The sequence below is a fragment of the Ipomoea nil genome, unplaced genomic scaffold, assembly GCF_001879475.1.
Source record: "Ipomoea nil cultivar Tokyo-kokei standard unplaced genomic scaffold, Asagao_1.1 scaffold0103, whole genome shotgun sequence".
In the NCBI taxonomy this organism is placed as follows: domain Eukaryota; kingdom Viridiplantae; phylum Streptophyta; class Magnoliopsida; order Solanales; family Convolvulaceae; genus Ipomoea; species Ipomoea nil.
In genome coordinates this window covers 795,104-812,405 of record NW_017616531.1, presented here as the reverse complement: position 1 = coordinate 812,405, position 17,302 = coordinate 795,104, and positions in this window count along the sequence as shown.

Here is a 17,302-nt window from a genome sequence, read left to right as displayed (position 1 = left end):
ATTTTGTCCGTTGGAGTTCTGTCCATTGGGTTTCCATGTGGTGCCGGGTCAAATATGGTGTCGGTCAGATGCTCACTTATGATCCGGGTCGGGTGCCATCCCTATTATCCTGTCACCAGTCCCCCTACTCCTGAGTCTACGGCTGTGTTTGAGTTGACTTGGGAGTAAAGCTGAATCTATCTTGATACTGCGCAGAATCCTAAGTGAGTTAGGATATGTGATTTTGTTTTCCAAATCATCCTTTCCTACCTGAGCCATTTGAGCACCTCTCTATCAGCTCTTGTCACCCTCTGTCAGTTTCTGCGGTTTATCGTTACCATTTATTTATCTTTGGGCTGAGGCGCGTGGCTTTGGCCCGTTTTTTTGTAGAGTGTAGTGACAGCCGTGGTTGATCGAAGGTGGTATTGAGAATCTTTTATTTGAGCAAAGTAACCTTGGCAAACCATGATTACAAAATATTGTGACTTTGAGAAAATAACTTGAGCGGAGTAACCTGGCGGACCATGATTACTAAATACTGTTTACAGGTCTGGGCAGACCACGACTACAAAGTATTACTGATAATATCTAATTAAATGTTTAGAGTTCCATACCTGATCGATCATCCTTGCAGATGGTGTGGACTTGTAGATCCTTTCTGCTAATCCTTTTGCATGCTTTTATGTAACAACTGCGGGCTGCTCGCTGGTCTCCTCTGACGAAACCTATCCCATTCGGAGTAGGGAACTTCATACACAAGTGTTCCACCGACACTATGGCCTTGAGGTCCTCCAATGCCGGCCTCCCCAATATGATGTTGTGCGCACAAGTGAGTCTTACCACGATGAATTCCACGTCAAGTTTGCGAATGTTAGGGCTCGTGCTTATCTCTACTGGTAAGACCACTGACCCCTCCGTCTCCACTGAATCACCCGTAAATCCAGAGAGTGGGGTACGTACTTCTTTGAGCTGGTTTCTAGGTGTCCATAACTTGGTGAAGGCATCATAATACATCACATTGACTGAGTTTCCCGTGTCGACTAAGATGTGGCGGACAATGACATCGTTGACATCCATCTTAATCACCAGGGCGTCACGATGGGGTAACGGGCCCTCTGGGAGGTCATCATCAGAGAAGGTGATGGCCTCCTGTCTCTGTTTCTTTTCTCTGGGAAGACTCACCACTTCTCCCACGTATAGCTGCCGGCTCCACTTCTTTCTTTCCGCGGGCTTGTCGCCCCCTGCGGGTCCACCATAGATAAAGTGTATGGTGTGCTTCTTTTTTCATCTAGGCGCCACCTCGGTTTCTTTCTCGCTATCATTCTGCTCATATATTTGGTCGTGTTCTCTTTTTTTGGCGTTCGAGGTGGACGGCTCGGTGCCATCCTCATTCCTCCAGACATTTTTTGGTGGATTGTGTTGTGGCTGTTGCTGCTGCTTGGATCGCTTGACGAAATGTCGGAAGTAGCCCTGCTGGATGAGTTCTTCTATTTGTCTCTTCAAAACGTGACACTCATCCCTATCGTGGGCGGCTTGCCTATGAAAACTGCAGTACTTTGTTTCGTCTGCCTTTGGGGAGACCTTCATGCACTCCTCGGGGAATTCTACAATTCCCATCTCCTCAGCTTGCTTTAGAATGACACTGACGGGATGGGTAAGAGGAGTTAAATTACGCAAGGGGATCAGGCGAGGTCGTTCGTGGTCTCGGCCTTTCCCTGCGGTCGGGTGGTTCGAGAGTGGTGCCTGGCTGGGCGGACCAGCTTTCCCAGGCTTCCCACCTTTCCTACCATCCTCTTCGTCATTCTTCTTCCTGTCGATGTCCTCTGCTTCGGCATAGCGGCTATCCGTCCTCATCAGATCTTTGTAAGAGCGGGGGTGGTGGGCGTTCAGCTGCTTGTGGAAATACCCTGATCTTAAGGCATGGATAAATATCGGGATCGCCGCCTTGGAGTCGAAGTCGTAGACATTATTGACTTCCTTTTTCCATTTGATCAGGAAGTCTTTGAGGCTCTCGCCTCTATCTTGCTTCACTACACAGAGGTGAGAGAAGGGTTTCTTACGCTGTATGCTACCGGAGAAGTATGTCAGGAAGCTCTTGGACAACTCCCCAAAGTTTTGGATCGACCCATCCGGGATGATGTTGAACCAGTCTTGGGCCGCTCCATCCAGGGTGGACATGAACGCTCGGCACATGATGGCGTCCCCTGCCCCGATCATTACCATAGCAGCTTTGTACCTCGTCATATGGACACGTGGGTCAGTGGCCCCCGTGTACTCCTTGATGGCGGGCAACCTAAAGTCCCTCGGCAAAGGTACGTCCATGATGCTTGGGGAGAATGGTGCTGCCATCCGTACCTCAGGTTCCGGCGACTGCTCCCGTGCCTCCACCCTTCTTGCTAACTCCTCGATTCATCTCTGCAGCCTCTCGACCAGGGCCGACTCGTCAGGGTGCCGGCGCGGGGCAGGCTGCCGCTCCTCCATGCGTCAGCGTGGAGCTAATTCATCGACGTGCCGTCCATCTGAGTGTCGACGCGGAGCTGGTTCCACGACATTCCCTCTATCCAAGTGTCGGTGTGGAACCCGCTCATCAGCGCGTCGCTCCTCCGCCGAGTGCCGACGCGGAGCCGGCTCATTGACCCGTCGCTCCTCCAAGTGTCGACGTAGGGCCGATTTATCAATGTGTCGACGTGGGGTCGGCTCCCGTGACTGGCCCACCTCCTTTGTGGGTGATCTCTCGGCTTCTCTGTTTTCGTGTTGGCGAGGGCCTCTGGTAGAGGACCCCTCGGCCCATGATCCTAATCTTTGCCGCACGGGCGCCCTCTGTCTCAATCGTTCTGGTGCCGATTGGGAAGGGTTTGATTGTTGTCTGGCTGGTCCACTTCTTTGGGTCTCTACCCCTATTTCCTGGGGCCGCGGCGGGGGCACTTGGCCTTGCAGTCCCACCGCCACCTGATTTAGCGCCGCCGTCACTGCTTGTTGAATGGCATCGGCGGTCGCCTGGAGGTTCACGGCTTGGTTCGCCCCTCCATTGTTGAGTTGGTCTCGAAGGTCCCCGGGCCTCCCGTTGTTGAGATGTTCTCGGGGGTCCCTTCGCGATTGTTGGTGAGTTGGTCCCGGAGGTCACTTGAGGCATTGCCATTATTCACGTTGCGGGAACCGTGGGAGCTGCGGGACACCATTCTTTGAAGTTTGCTGTTGAAAGAGGAATGAGTTGTGTGTGTCGTCGCCTGCTTGAGTGTGGGACTCAGGCTCTCAATGAAAGCACCAATGACGGTAAATATATTACCGGTAATATTATTATGAGACTAATAAGTGACAATAATATTTGCTTTGTGTTTCAATACAGTATATTGAACGTGTCCTCCCAAGCTGAGGGGAGCATCTACTTATACAAGGGTGCTAACGGTAACAACATGGGACATAAATGGGGAGCTAAGCCTTTAATTCTCTCTCATCAATGGTGGCTTCAATGGCAATAAAGCTGACACCTGTTGGAATTCTGTCCGTTAGAGTTCTGTCCGTTGGATTTTGATGTGGTGCCGGGTCAAATATGGCGTCGGGTCAGATGCCCACTTATGATCCGGGTCCCGTGCCAGCCCTATTATCCTGTCAGCATGTACACCTCACAATTCACACCCAACTCGACTCGCACTTTGAGGTGGTCTAGTTGAAAATTTTTATATTTAAATTCGACGTACTATGGGTTGCTCTAGTGACCCTTTTTAAATACGAAACTTATTACCTGAGAATAGTTTTATGTCTTACTCAAAAAATATGGGAAGATATTAAACATTTTCTTATTCTTCTTCTATGCTCCCACAGAAAATTTTTACTTTTTTCAAATTTAATTAAATTACCTAAAAGATGTAGGAATTAAATAAGATAATCAAAACAAAATTAATGTTGCTGTAACACCCCGAAATTTCAAAAACTTTTGAAGACTATGTAACAAAGGTAAATGATCATAAATCCCAAAATGCTTATAAGAATACGGAGTGTTATGCCACACCCGAGCTAGAGAACTCAGGTGCACAGGCTAAATTCTAAAACCTCAATCAGTATCAATACAAAATCATGGCACGCAGGCCGAAAGGGAAAACTATCTAATCTACGCCCCAAGTTTCTAGCACGCTCCAGTGATCTACTCGTCTGTACCTGAAAGCCAAATATATATGTTCAGCGAGAGATGCTGGTAACCCACTCCAACGCGTTGAAATACAATACGTATAGATATATACATAGTTATACGAAAAACCATTTTGAAGCATTAAGATATATCCTAAGAGAATCTAGCTTTCAAAACAGGGAATAGACTCAACAGGTAGGGCTTAGCACAGACAACGGACATAATCAAGCATAAACAATTCACAAGCATAGGGAAACAGGCAAGGCAGATAAAGATAAGCACAGTTAATATCCATAACCCAACATATACAATTCCCGGCATAAATCCCAAAGTCACCTCCCGAGACACTCATAACAACAATTCATCCATATCTCATCACATAGCACACATTGTTGGCGTCACAGGACCAATCGCATGCCCATACATGAGGGTCAGCGCATGTAGCTCTGACACGGCCCCGCAGCACCCTGCCCCGTATCGCAACACGGAGGGGTCGATCGCAACCGACCGATGAACCGCAGCTCATCATAGTTTGATCGCAACCAAACAGTGGACCGCAGCCCAAGAGTTTGTCATCTGACCGCAGCCAGGAAATATGAACCGCATCTCATGTAGAAACGTTTGATCGCAACCAAATGGTGGACCGCAACCCTATATAATATTTATATACCTGACCGATCGCAACCGGCCTGGTTAACAGTCAGTATGGTTCTCAACGCATCCAACTGCCCGTATAACCAATTTGATCGCAACCAAATTGGGGTATCATGCACACATAACACATAGCAAGCACATGCAACCCACATTAACACATTGGGAAGGGGGAGAAAACGTATAACAAAACCTATGCGTGATCCATCACATACTAAGAATAATCCTAAGGGGTTCATGCTTCATTCACCTAGGTCAACGGGATACCAATTCAACTAGCATGCAATATATAAGACTCATACAACCTACGAACGGTACCCGAAATATCAAACTAGACATAGGCACGATAGACAGAGTCCGTTGGGACACCATGGGGGTCGGGGGAACATCAAACGGGGAAGCCGGAAACCCGAGGTAGGGTATTTTCCAGCGGGTAGCCGGTGGGTGAGGGTTCACCCGCCGGTGGCTTGACTCCGGGCAGCGGGTGCCCGGCGGGCAGCTGCCCACCCGCCGGCTGCCCGCTGCCGGCGTTGCCCAAATAGGCCGTGGGATGGTGGCGGGTCCCCTACCCCCACTGAATCTTTTTCACCAAAAACGCCCCGGGAACCTTTGTGGAACCCGAAACCATGCTTAGACACTTTCAAACGCAATTGATAACACACGTAGACAATTAACGGATCAAAATCAAGAAACATACGGCACATAACCTATCATGCTTTTCTAAACATAAACAACACCCAAACATACAAATTCCCACCCAATCTACCAAGAATAATGCCATACGAATTCCACGATATAACCTAGGGTTCTAATTATTTTTTAAATCAACAAGAACACAATTCATCTTCTAATATCACGATACGGTAGGAATATCATATAAACATCAAGAACATCATATAATCATCAAGAACATCAAGAACACCATATAATCATCAAGAACCTCTTATCATCAAGATTACCCATGGAATCATAACACCAAATATCAAGGTCATTATAACGAATCATCAACACACAAGGATATGGGGGAAATCCTAAGAGGGGAATCATAGATATGAAAATAGGTTTTGTTGAGACATGGGTTACCTTTTAGCCTTAATTAATTCCTTGGCTATGAAGGGTCTTTCTTGAAGCTTTCTTCTTTCTTGATTTCTCCTTGGGGAATTCTTGGAACTTCTTGTGTGGTGAGGGATTATTGTGGTGGGGGGGTTCTAGGTGCCTCTTAAGTCCCCTATTTATATATCTAGGAGTCCTAATTAGGAACTAATATTATAGGCTTGCTAATTCTGTTCCTTTTAGGGCTAGGGGTTGGGTTTTAGGGGTGAGGGCCCACGGACCATGGTGGGCCTTTTCCCTAATTAATTATTGTAATTTAATTCTTTCTTTGGATAATTGGTTAAATGATTAATTGGTTTTAAGGGTCGTAACATGGGGTGTTACACTCTCCCCCCCTTACGAGGGGCTTCGTCCCCGAAGCCCGGTGTGGTAGTCCATTCTTTCACCCCTAGACATCCCGCATCTTGGCCTCCTGGTTTAGGAGTGTGGCCCCACGTTTTATCTTAGCTGGGGTAGACTGGACTTCTGGTGGTGTTGTGATAGGAAAGTTTGGGTCTACCTCGGTTTCCTGCTCCTGAACTGGACGCCCCGCGAGTGCCCAAGGTGGCCTCGATTGTTGCCACCCTCTGATCTAGTGCGCGTCGTCCGGATCAAGGATGAGAACCCTTCCTCCATGATTTGGTTTTGCCGGTTGAGCTGTGCGAGTATGCGTTCATTGATTGAGCCCTCGTTTTGCCCCCTTGGGTTCCCTCCTGATCGTGGGTGCACTGACGGGTCAGGTTCGTCATCCTCCTCCTGACCCTCATTTCCCTCCAGGACTCCACAATCTTGCATTGCCCATTTGAGCTTCTTGTTGGAGATGTCTAATTGGTCGACCAACTCTCTTCGCTCTTCCTCGGGTTTGAGGCAAATTTCTTCGAGAGTGAGGTAATGTCCTCCCTCAGTGTAGTAGATATCATTACGGCGTAGGTTCTGGGCATTAAAGACCATGCCATTTGCGGTTTTGACCTCGTTGTGGCTTAGGTCCAACCCCTTTTTCTCCATGATCCAACTTAGGATCATCCCGTAGGGTAGGCTAAATCGGTTGCTTGTTTTGCAAAACTCCATGTGTTTTAGCATGAGGGCCGACAGGTTGAACTTGATTTTGTGTTTCAAGAGGTAGGCAAAGGTGCACTCTAAACTCCCCACGTCCTTGCTCTTATTGTTCGTGGGCAAGAGGCTATCGGTTACAATCATAACCAATATCTTTTGCTCCGCCGATAGCCACTTTCTATTCGGTCGTGTGGCCGAGGTGAATCCCTCCTCCTTCCCGAGTAGGTACCCGAGGTAGTCCTTGTACCCCGTGTTTTGGGTATCAATCCACCCCTTTCGGTCGTAGTTTGACACGCCCGTGGTGGTCAATTTCAAGAGCTTGGCCAATCGGCCTTCGGAGAGTATAATTTCTTTGCCGCGGACCTTGGTGGTGATTTATAGCTGGTCACCCGTTTGGTGGCTACTAGATGTTGATAGAATTCTTTTACCCATTCGGGGTACGTATCCCCCTTGATGGTGAGATACGTATCCAAAAGTCCTTGGTGATTAAGCATATCAACCAATTCCGGAGAAAATTGGTCGGGTTCAAGGGCTTTACCTCCGATCACGGTGTAATCGGTGTTGCTCCATTCCGGGGTGCGGGTTCCGAGGGGCTTTTTCGGCATTGTGAAGCTCTTCTTGGCGGTGAAATTTTCCGGTGAACTTTCCGGTGATTTTCCGGTGAGACGGTGGCGGAGCTCCGGCGCATTTTTCCGGCGAGGTCCTCGGCGGTGCGGCGTTCGCGAGGGAGGTGGCGGCTAGGTGGGTTCCGGCGTCGGTGTGGCGAGGGTGGTGATGGCGTGGTGGTGGCGTTGGGCAGTGACGGCAGCGGGTTGCAACTGGGCGGCCTCCGGGTGAGGCGGGGGCTGGCTGGGCGGTGGCGCGGCGGTAGGGCTGGCGGACGGCACTCGGCCGGTGACGGCGGTCGGCGGGTGGTGATTTTGTGTGGCTGCCGGGTTTTCTTTGGTGGGGCGGTGAGGTGAGTGGGAGAGGGAAGGGGAGAAAGTGAGGGAGAAGAAGAAAAAGGGGAAGAAGAAGGGTTTTTGATTTGGGGATTTTGTGGGTTTTAGGGATTTGTAGGGGCTTTAACAAGGGAGTGTTCTCTTGAGGTTTTTAGAAACACCTTTAGCCTAGTGGTCAAGACCTTGGTTTTGTAAGTGGGAGGTCAAGGGTTCAATTCCCATTGGTGATGCTAGGCTCTTTGATGATGGGGCCCTTGTCTTTTTCCTTCTTTTGTCTTCTAGTGGTGAGGGCTTGGCTAGTTTGTATAGTTTTAGTTCTACCCCCGTAAGTAGGACCGAATTTCGAACTAGTCTTTTATTTATAATATTTCCGAAGTAATTAAGCTAAGTAAGTAATTCTACTACGGAGGTGATTACAAGGAAACCGCTGAACTATCCTAGACAGAACTCGTCCTCTTGATTTTCTTCCGCGGGGTTTGTATGGTCCTCGTTTTCTGGGGTTAGGTTCCCTTCCTCGTGGTTGCTCTTGTTCCCAAGTTTGGCCTGGGTGCGGCTCATGACGTATATCTTTCCGGGAGCGCCGTAGTTTCCTTGATGAGCGGTGCCCCCGTGGTGGTGGTGCGTGGTCTTTGGGGTTGGGTGCACTGGAAGGCCTTGTGTCCTTCCTCTCCGCAGTTGAAGCATCGTAAGGGATCGCCCATGCAATCCTTGCCTCTATGGTTCTTGTTGCATTTCGGGCAAGGAAAGCTTCTGGCACTAGTGTCGTTGTTTCCCAGGGGTGGCCTTTGGTTGGTTAGGTTACTCGGTCTTGTGTTGGTGTCGTTTCTTGCCCTTTTTACCGGTGGTGCCCCCCCTCCGGTGTTCCTCTTTCGTATTTGTTCCTGAACCCCGCGTTGGAGTAGTTGGATTCGGTAGAGGTTAGCAGCATTGGAGTAAGCCTCGTTGAGAGTCCGAGGTCTGCTTACCACTAGTGCTTTTCGGGCTTCGAAGTTGAGGCCCGAGACAAATCTTTCTATTTTGGTTACTTCGGTGGGGACTAGCTCTGGTGCGAAGCGCGCTAGTTCAAAGAATCGCTTGTGGTATTCCATGACGGTGGCTATCCCTTGTTTTAGATGGAGGAACTCTTCGTACATGGATACTTTTACGTGTGTTGGGTAGAATCGTTCTCGTAGTCGTGTTTTGAGGTTTTCCCAGTTGAACCCCGGTTCTTGTTGGTAAGTGGGACCCTCGTGGATCCACCAAAGATCGGCCTCGTGTCCGAAGTAGAACGAGGCTATCTCCACGCGACGTTCTTCTGGGCATTCTACTAGCCCGAGAATTTTGTCGAGGGTCCGGATCCATTCTTCCAGGATTACGGGGTCCTCTTCTCCTGAGAACGTGGGCGGTCGATGGTTTGAGACTTGTCGGGCGATGTCTGAGTTCGCGTTTGATGGAGGTGGTGGGGGCCTGTTGTTGCGGAGAGCTACGTCGCTTAGTGCTTGGGCGACTTGCGTTAGTTGTTGTAGTGTTTGGGTTAGGGGGTCGTGTGCGGTGGGTTCTGGAGTTCTTGATTGTCTTCTGTCGGGTGCCATGCTGTCGTCTTCCTAAGTCAATGTTTATAAGGACATTAAATTGGGGCTTGGTGTCCCTCTTTTGACGCATTAAGCAGGGGAAAGTTTTCTTCAGATAAGGGAGGAATAAAGTGAGGGGAGGTTATGTGTAGGTTTCACAATCTCACCGTGCGTCCTAAGATTCCTGAGTCCTATGTTTCTAAATACCTAGAGTTCAAGCCTGATGTTCTAAAGTCGGGTCTTAAGAGTATTATCCTAGGGTCAAACTTAGACTCTCATACCAACTGTAACACCCCGAAATTTCAAAAACTTTTGAAGACTATGTAACAAAGGTAAATGATCATAAATCCCAAAATGCTTATAAGAATATGGAGTATTATGCCACACCCGAGCTAGAGAACTCAGGTGCACAGGCTAAATTCTAAAACCTCAATCAGTATCAATACAAAATCATGGCACGCAGGCCGAAAGGGACAACTATCTAATCTACGCCCCAAGTTTCTAGCGCGCTCCAGTGATCTACTCGTCTGTGCCTAAAAGCCAAATATATCTGTTCAACGAGAGATGCTGGTAACCCACTCCAACGCGTTGAAATACAATATGTATAGATATATACATAGTTATACGAAAAACTATTTCGAAGCATGAAGATATATCCTAAGAGACTCTAGCTTTCAAAACAGGGAATACACTCAACAGGTAGGGCTTAGCACAGACAACGGACATAATCAAGCATAAATAATTCACAAGCATAGGGAAACAGGCAAGGCAGATAAAGATAAGCACAGTTAATATCCATAACCCAACATATACGATTCCCGGCATAAATCCCAAAGTCACCTCCCGAGACACTCATAACAACAATTCATCCATATCTCATCACATAGCACACTTTGTTGGCGCCACAAGACCAATCGCATGCCCATACATGAGGGTTAGCGCATGTAGCTCTGACACGGCCCCGAAGCACCCTGCCCTGTATCGCAACACGGAGGGGTCGATCGCAACCGACCGATGAACCGCAGCTCATCATAGTTTGATCGCAACCAAACAGTGGACCGCAGCCCAAGAGTTTATCATCAGATCGCAGGCAGGAAATATGAACCGCAGCTCATGTAGAAACGTTTGATCGCAACCAAACGGTGGACCGCAGCCCTATATAATGTTTATATACCTGACCGATCGCAACCGGCCTGGTTAACAGTCAGTATGGTTCTCAACCCATCCAACTGCCCGTATAACCAATTTGATCGCAACCAAATTGGGGTATCATGCACACATAACACATAGCATGCACATGCAACCCACATTAACACATTGGGAAGAGGGAGAAAACGTATAACAAAACCTATGCGTGATCCTTCACATACTAAGAATAATCCTAAGGGGTTCATACTTCTTTCACCTAGGTCAACGGGATACGAATTCAACTAGCATGCAATATATAAGACTCATACAACCTACGAACGGTGCCCGAAATATCAAACTAGACATAGGCACGATAGACAGAGTCCGTTGGGACACCACGGGGGTCGGGGGAACATCAAACGGGGAAGCCGGAAACCCGAGGTAGGGTATATTCCAGCGGGTAGCCGGTGGGTGAGGGTCCTCACCCACCGGCTGCCCGCCGGTGGCGTGACTCCGGGCAGCTGGTGCCCGGCGGGCAGTTGTCCGCCCGCCGGCGTTGCCCAAATAGGCCGCGGGTAGGTGGCGAGTCCCCTATCCCCACCTACCCCCCACTTACTCTTTTTCACCAAAAATGCCCCGGGAACCTTTGTGGAACCCGAAACCATGCTTAGACACTTTCAAATGCAATTGATAACACACGTAGACAATTAACGGATCAAAATCAAGAAACATACGACACATAACCTATCATGCTTTTCTAAACATAAACAACACCCAAACATACAAATTCCCACCCAATCTACCAAGAATAATGCCATACGAATTCCACGATATAACCTAAGGTTCTAATTATTTTTAAATCAACAAGAACACAATTCATCTTCTAATATCACGATACGGTAGGAATATCATATAAACATCAAGAACATCATATAATCATCAAGAACATCAAGAACACCATATAATCATCAAGAACCTCTTATCATCAAGATTACCCATGGAATCATAGCACCAAATATCAAGGCCATTATAACGAATCATCAACACACAAGGATATGGGGGAAATCCTAAGAGGGGAATCATAGCTATGAAAATAGGTTTTGTTGAGACATGGGTTACCTTTTAGCCTTAATTAATTCCTTGGCTATGAAGGGTCTTTCTTGAAGCTTTCTTCTTTCTTGATCTCTCCTAGGGGAATTCTTGGAACTTCTTGTGTGGTGAGGGATTATTGTGGTGGGGGGGTTCTAGGTGCCTCTTAAGTCCCCTATTTATATATCTAGGAGTCCTAATTAGGAACTAATATTATAGGCTTGGTAATTCTATTCCTTTTAGGGCTAGGGGTTGGGTTTTAGGGGTGAGGGCCCACGGACCATGGTGGGCCTTTTCCCTAATTAATTATTGTAATTTAATTCTTTCTTTGGATAATTGGTTAAATGATTAATTGGTTTTAAGGGTCGTAACACGGGGTGTTACAGTTGCAACTTGCAAGCTAATGTAGATTCAAATTAAATTGGCACACACAACTTATTATTATTATTATTATTATTATTATTATTATTATTATTATTATTATTATTATTATTATTATTATTAGATAAGGGAGATTTGCTAAAATATACTTCATTATGAGATGTCTGATCATGATTATGCTAATAGTTTTAATTCAAAATGTAAAATTCTTTTGAAGAAAAAATGTTAAATTTTAATACGTAAACAATCTAATTTAAATTTTACGAATATGTCATTTTTATGGTTAGGGGAGGTTACATGGAAGTTACAGAAGTTTAAAACTTCAACTTCCACAAGATATATCTTGAATAATATATCTGTCACTGGAGAAATAATTAAATTTTGAGTCAGTAACTGTATGCAAAATTATATACATATATATATTTATATATTCCTTACGCATGAAAACATGCAAAGAATAAATATAAATAATATCCATATATGTAGTTCAATAATCTCAAGCATACAGCTACATATACCAAGCATGTTAAGTGTAACTTTGAAGCATATAGCTTCACAAAATAGAAGAGCATATTCCAAGCACGTTAAGTGCATATTCCAAGCATGTTAAGTGTAGTTTTGAAGCATATAGCTTCAAAATGCCCCAAAACCTTACGCATGAAAAAATCCAAACATGAATTAATACTCTCAAGCATATTAGCTATAACTTTGAAGCATATTAGCTATATATCTCAAGCATATTAACTATATACATTTCTCCCAGTATTTTAATTAACTTTCTACCAAACTAAAATAATATTTACAACTCCACAACTCCAAATATTATTTAAGCTTTCATGGTAGCTCATCTGAAACATTAATCTCCATTACTATATAAATTTCCAACAGGGAGGAAGGAAGATTAAAAAAGAAGTAAAAAAAATATCTCTTACAAAAGAAAAAAAAAAAAAAACTACCATTATTATGTGCTCAATGTCCGTTGAGCGCATCATGTACACCCAACGTGCACCTGCATAGTACAATTTTACCCTATAAATACTGTGACACCCCGTAAATCCAAACTCTAGTCAAGGATTAATTAGAGAATTAATCCTAGCTTCCTTGTTAATTTATTCCTAAAAATCCTGAAAATTCAATAGTCGGAGGACTAGAATTTAACTAGTCAACCAAGGTCAAAGGGTTGTACCTTATGCTTGTTGAGTTGTTCCCTTGTTTCCTTATTCTTCTAACTTTAGTAAGGGCAAAGGTGTCTTTCTACCTAAAGTTTGTGCTTCAAGCTAACCTAGCAACATCTCTTCATTTCATCCACCAACACTCTAAACACAAAATCTCTACCTTCTCTCTAAGAATTTGGTAGCATCTTCTCCAAGCCAAAATTTGGGCATTCTAAATCTTGCAAGTTGTCTTCCAAGATTCCTACTTTCCTAATCTTGAGTATAGGTGTAACACCCCCTAAAAACATGCTATATAAAAGCCTTAAGCATGCAGATAACTGAACTAAACAACAAACACAGCGGAAGACTGAAAGATAGATAGATAGATAAAATCTGGAATACGGGGTGCTATGCCACGTTCACCAAAAAGAGATGAACGCACAGGAAACATCTGCAATGTTTACATCTAATCCCATTGTCTCAAAGTTCTACTTCTAAGCTGGCACACAGGCCACAAAACGTAAGGGAGAAGCTATACTAGCAACTACTAGACCGCGCACTCGCCTAGACATCACCTGAAAGAACACAATAAAACATGGGACAACGCCCGGTCAGCGAATAATGCTGGTAACCCACCAATACATGTGAAATAACATACATAGGTAAGATATAAGTCATAAAGCCGTTTTCAAAACGGAATACATATATATAAGTGCAAAACCAAGAGTAATAGCCAACATAAGATTCAACACTCTCAACAATAACACGGGAACACATCCCATGAACATAAAGAACAACATGACTCACAAGAATTCTCAAGGCATGATCTATCATCACAGAAAAGATCAAAACCCTCCATGCACAACGCAAAGGAATAAGACTCACCCACGGCAACACATGCCAAGGCAACACGTGCCTTTGTGACTACACACGTCACAAGAGAAGAACTCACAACAACGGCTACACAAGCCTTCGTGACATCACCCATCACGAGTTGATATGCCTTCCTTATGCCCGGTTCCAACTTTATGGCTACCCCCAACCTTATTTCTTCTTCCAGCCATTACCTCCAGGACCCCTGTACAACTAAGTCCAACCTTTTCCCTCCTCGGACCGTCGTCCCCCACCAACGACCACCAACGAGACCACCGATTCATAGTACACGAGGGTACCGATCACACACACAACAACACATGCTACCCAAGAAACACGTGCACCTTACACAAAGGTCACAAACTCCATAATCACGTCACGGCCACCACGAGGACCGCTGCAATACCTTGGTGATTAAGGCCCCATAAACCGAAATCGTGCAATCCAGGTAAAGCCACACACGCATCACACCTCAACAGGAATCAATCAACGGATCACAACGAAGAAATGAAACCATACTCAATCAAGGAATGGGTCACAGCCCAACAACAACGATGAATAACACAAGTTATCATCAACCAATTGGAAGGTACAAACAACACACACGCTAGCATTTAAACACCGAACTAGCATGCTTGTCAAACGGGTAAACCAAACGTAGTTCCGAGGAACACACAAAAACCTTCACGGTTCAACGAAACACAATGTTGAACACTTAGCACGATTCAAGACACCAAAACCTACATGGATACCTACCATATAGTTCTAGACATACGAAACATCAAGAAGACACTCAAATAGTTCCACAAAAGAACATCGGGAAGTCAAAAGACCAAATACCGAGTCAAAAGAATCACAGGGAACAAATTCCCCAACAACCATACATCGTACCCCGCGGGTGGACCCACGGGTAGGCCCCTACCCGCGGTTCCGCCCGCGGGTACATACCCACTTCCGGCCTGTTCCCCGCGGGTGGGCGGCGGGTAGGTCACTGTCCGCCGTTCCTCCCGTGGGTACATACACCTGCACAAATAATCCCTTCGGGGATTTTCAACTCCAAGCTCAAATTCAAGTCCAAAACATGCCAAATCTCACCCAATACATCAAAATGACTTGAATCAAAGGAAATGCGAAGCAATGGCACAAATGAACCCTAAACACAAGCTCTAGATATGCATTTTCACAAGACAATGCATAAACACTCACATTTCATAGCAAAATCACATGTAGAATCCAAGAAATCACATATAGGTAAGAAAAATAGATTTGTAGAGCATGTGTTACCTCTTAAAGACTAAAAACCTTCACTTTACACCTCAACAAGCTCCTCACAAGGCTCACCTTCCAAACCCACTTCAAGAACATACCAAAAGATCATAAAGATCCTATCTTTAAGAAAAGACACCTAAGATGAAACCAAAAACACAAGATGAACTTAGATCTTACCCTCCTAGATGCCCAAATATATGAAAGGTTGAATCTTGGAAGCAACTCTTGAAGTTTTGGCAAGGCTCCAACTTGGCTTGGAAGAAAAGTTACCCACCTTTTTAGAGAGAATGTGGAGATAGATTTTTAGAAAGTGTAAGGAAAGAATGAAGATGGTCTACTAGGTTAGGTTACAATACTAACACCAAGTGAAAGGTCAAGAATACCCTTACTAACATAAGGAAGTGTAATGAACAATGAAACTCCTTACAAAGCTTAAGGTACAACTTTGACTTTGGGGTTGACTAGTTAATTACAAGTCCCCGACTATTGAATTTTCAGGATTTTAGGAATTAATTCAACAATTGAAATAGGATTAATTACTCAATTAATCCCTTAATTGAATTTGGATTTCGGGGTGTCACATCCTCTCCCCCTTCAAAGAAGCTTCGTCGCCGAAGCTTGGGTACGACGAATTAGAAGCAAACGGTGATAGGAAACAACATTGTGACAAGAGATTCAAGAACAAACTCTTTTGGTCAAAACTCAAAAGAATTCACAAGAATTTCAAAGCAAGAAAGAAGGCATAACAAATCAAGGATTGGCAAGAGTTTAATAAACGGATAAAATGAGCATCACGACTCTAGACTCAACACAATCACCGAATTCTAACCAACAACTAAGGTCTAAACAACCAACTCAAAGCACCAACTACTACTAAACTAACAAAACAACAAAGCATCAAGCAAAATGAGAACAAAAGCGAACAACAAACAACCAACAACGGCTAAGAAGATACAACTACTAAGAAAATGCGAACAAGGTAGCCACAGCTTCACTCTAGAAGGACTCGCTCTCCGACTCCTCGGACTCTTCATCATCTTCTCCTCTATGGCTCGAACTAGCTTCAATCTGGTCTAGCCTGTGGTGCACGGCGACGAACTGCGTCTTCATGAAGGCGAAGTGTGATACCCGGTAATTTTAAGAAAAAATATAATTTTGAGAAAATATTATTTAGTTCACCCTTAAAATATTTTCGTATGTTGCCAAAAGAATTTTTGAAAATTATTCTTATAAAAATTATTTTGTTACATTTATCTATTATGCCTAAAAGATAATTTCAGGTTGAGTATATACATATACAATTTATTTTCAATGCCTTGTATTGGTTTTCGTATATATATATATATATATATATATATATATATATATATATACACTATCTACTATCTACTATCTACTATACTAATAAGAGCTCAAGAGAGTTAGGCCTATAATGGGTAGAAAAAATGGCGGTCAAATTTTTTAATCAAATGAATGGCTCAGATTGATCAGATTTTAATTTTTCCTTAAGATTTCCTAATTTATCCTTAATGAATAAGATTTTCCGTTAACTTTTCCGTTAAATATTATCTTTTCCGTTAATTTCTGTTAGTTCACTGTTAACTTACTCATTGATTTCAATAAGAAAGGTCTTAGGTTCGAACCCCATCCCAATCAAAGTTGGCATAATTAGTACTCTATATTTAGTAGCTACAATAAAAAAATAATACATATGTATTTCTTTAATTTAAAATTATGTGTCTACAATGTCTTTATTCAAAAAAAAATCATTCATTATCAATACATTAAATAAGAAAAATAATTTCATTAGTTATATTGTATTTATTTTTCTCCAATATAAAAATTCTTTACACTCAAATTCATCAATTGGTAATATTCGCTACATTATCTCAACAATGTCTTTATTAAAAAAAATTATTCATTATCAATAAATTAATTAAGAGAAATAATTTTATTAGTTATATTGTCTTTACATTTATCCTATGTAAAAATTCTTTACATTCAAATTCATCAATT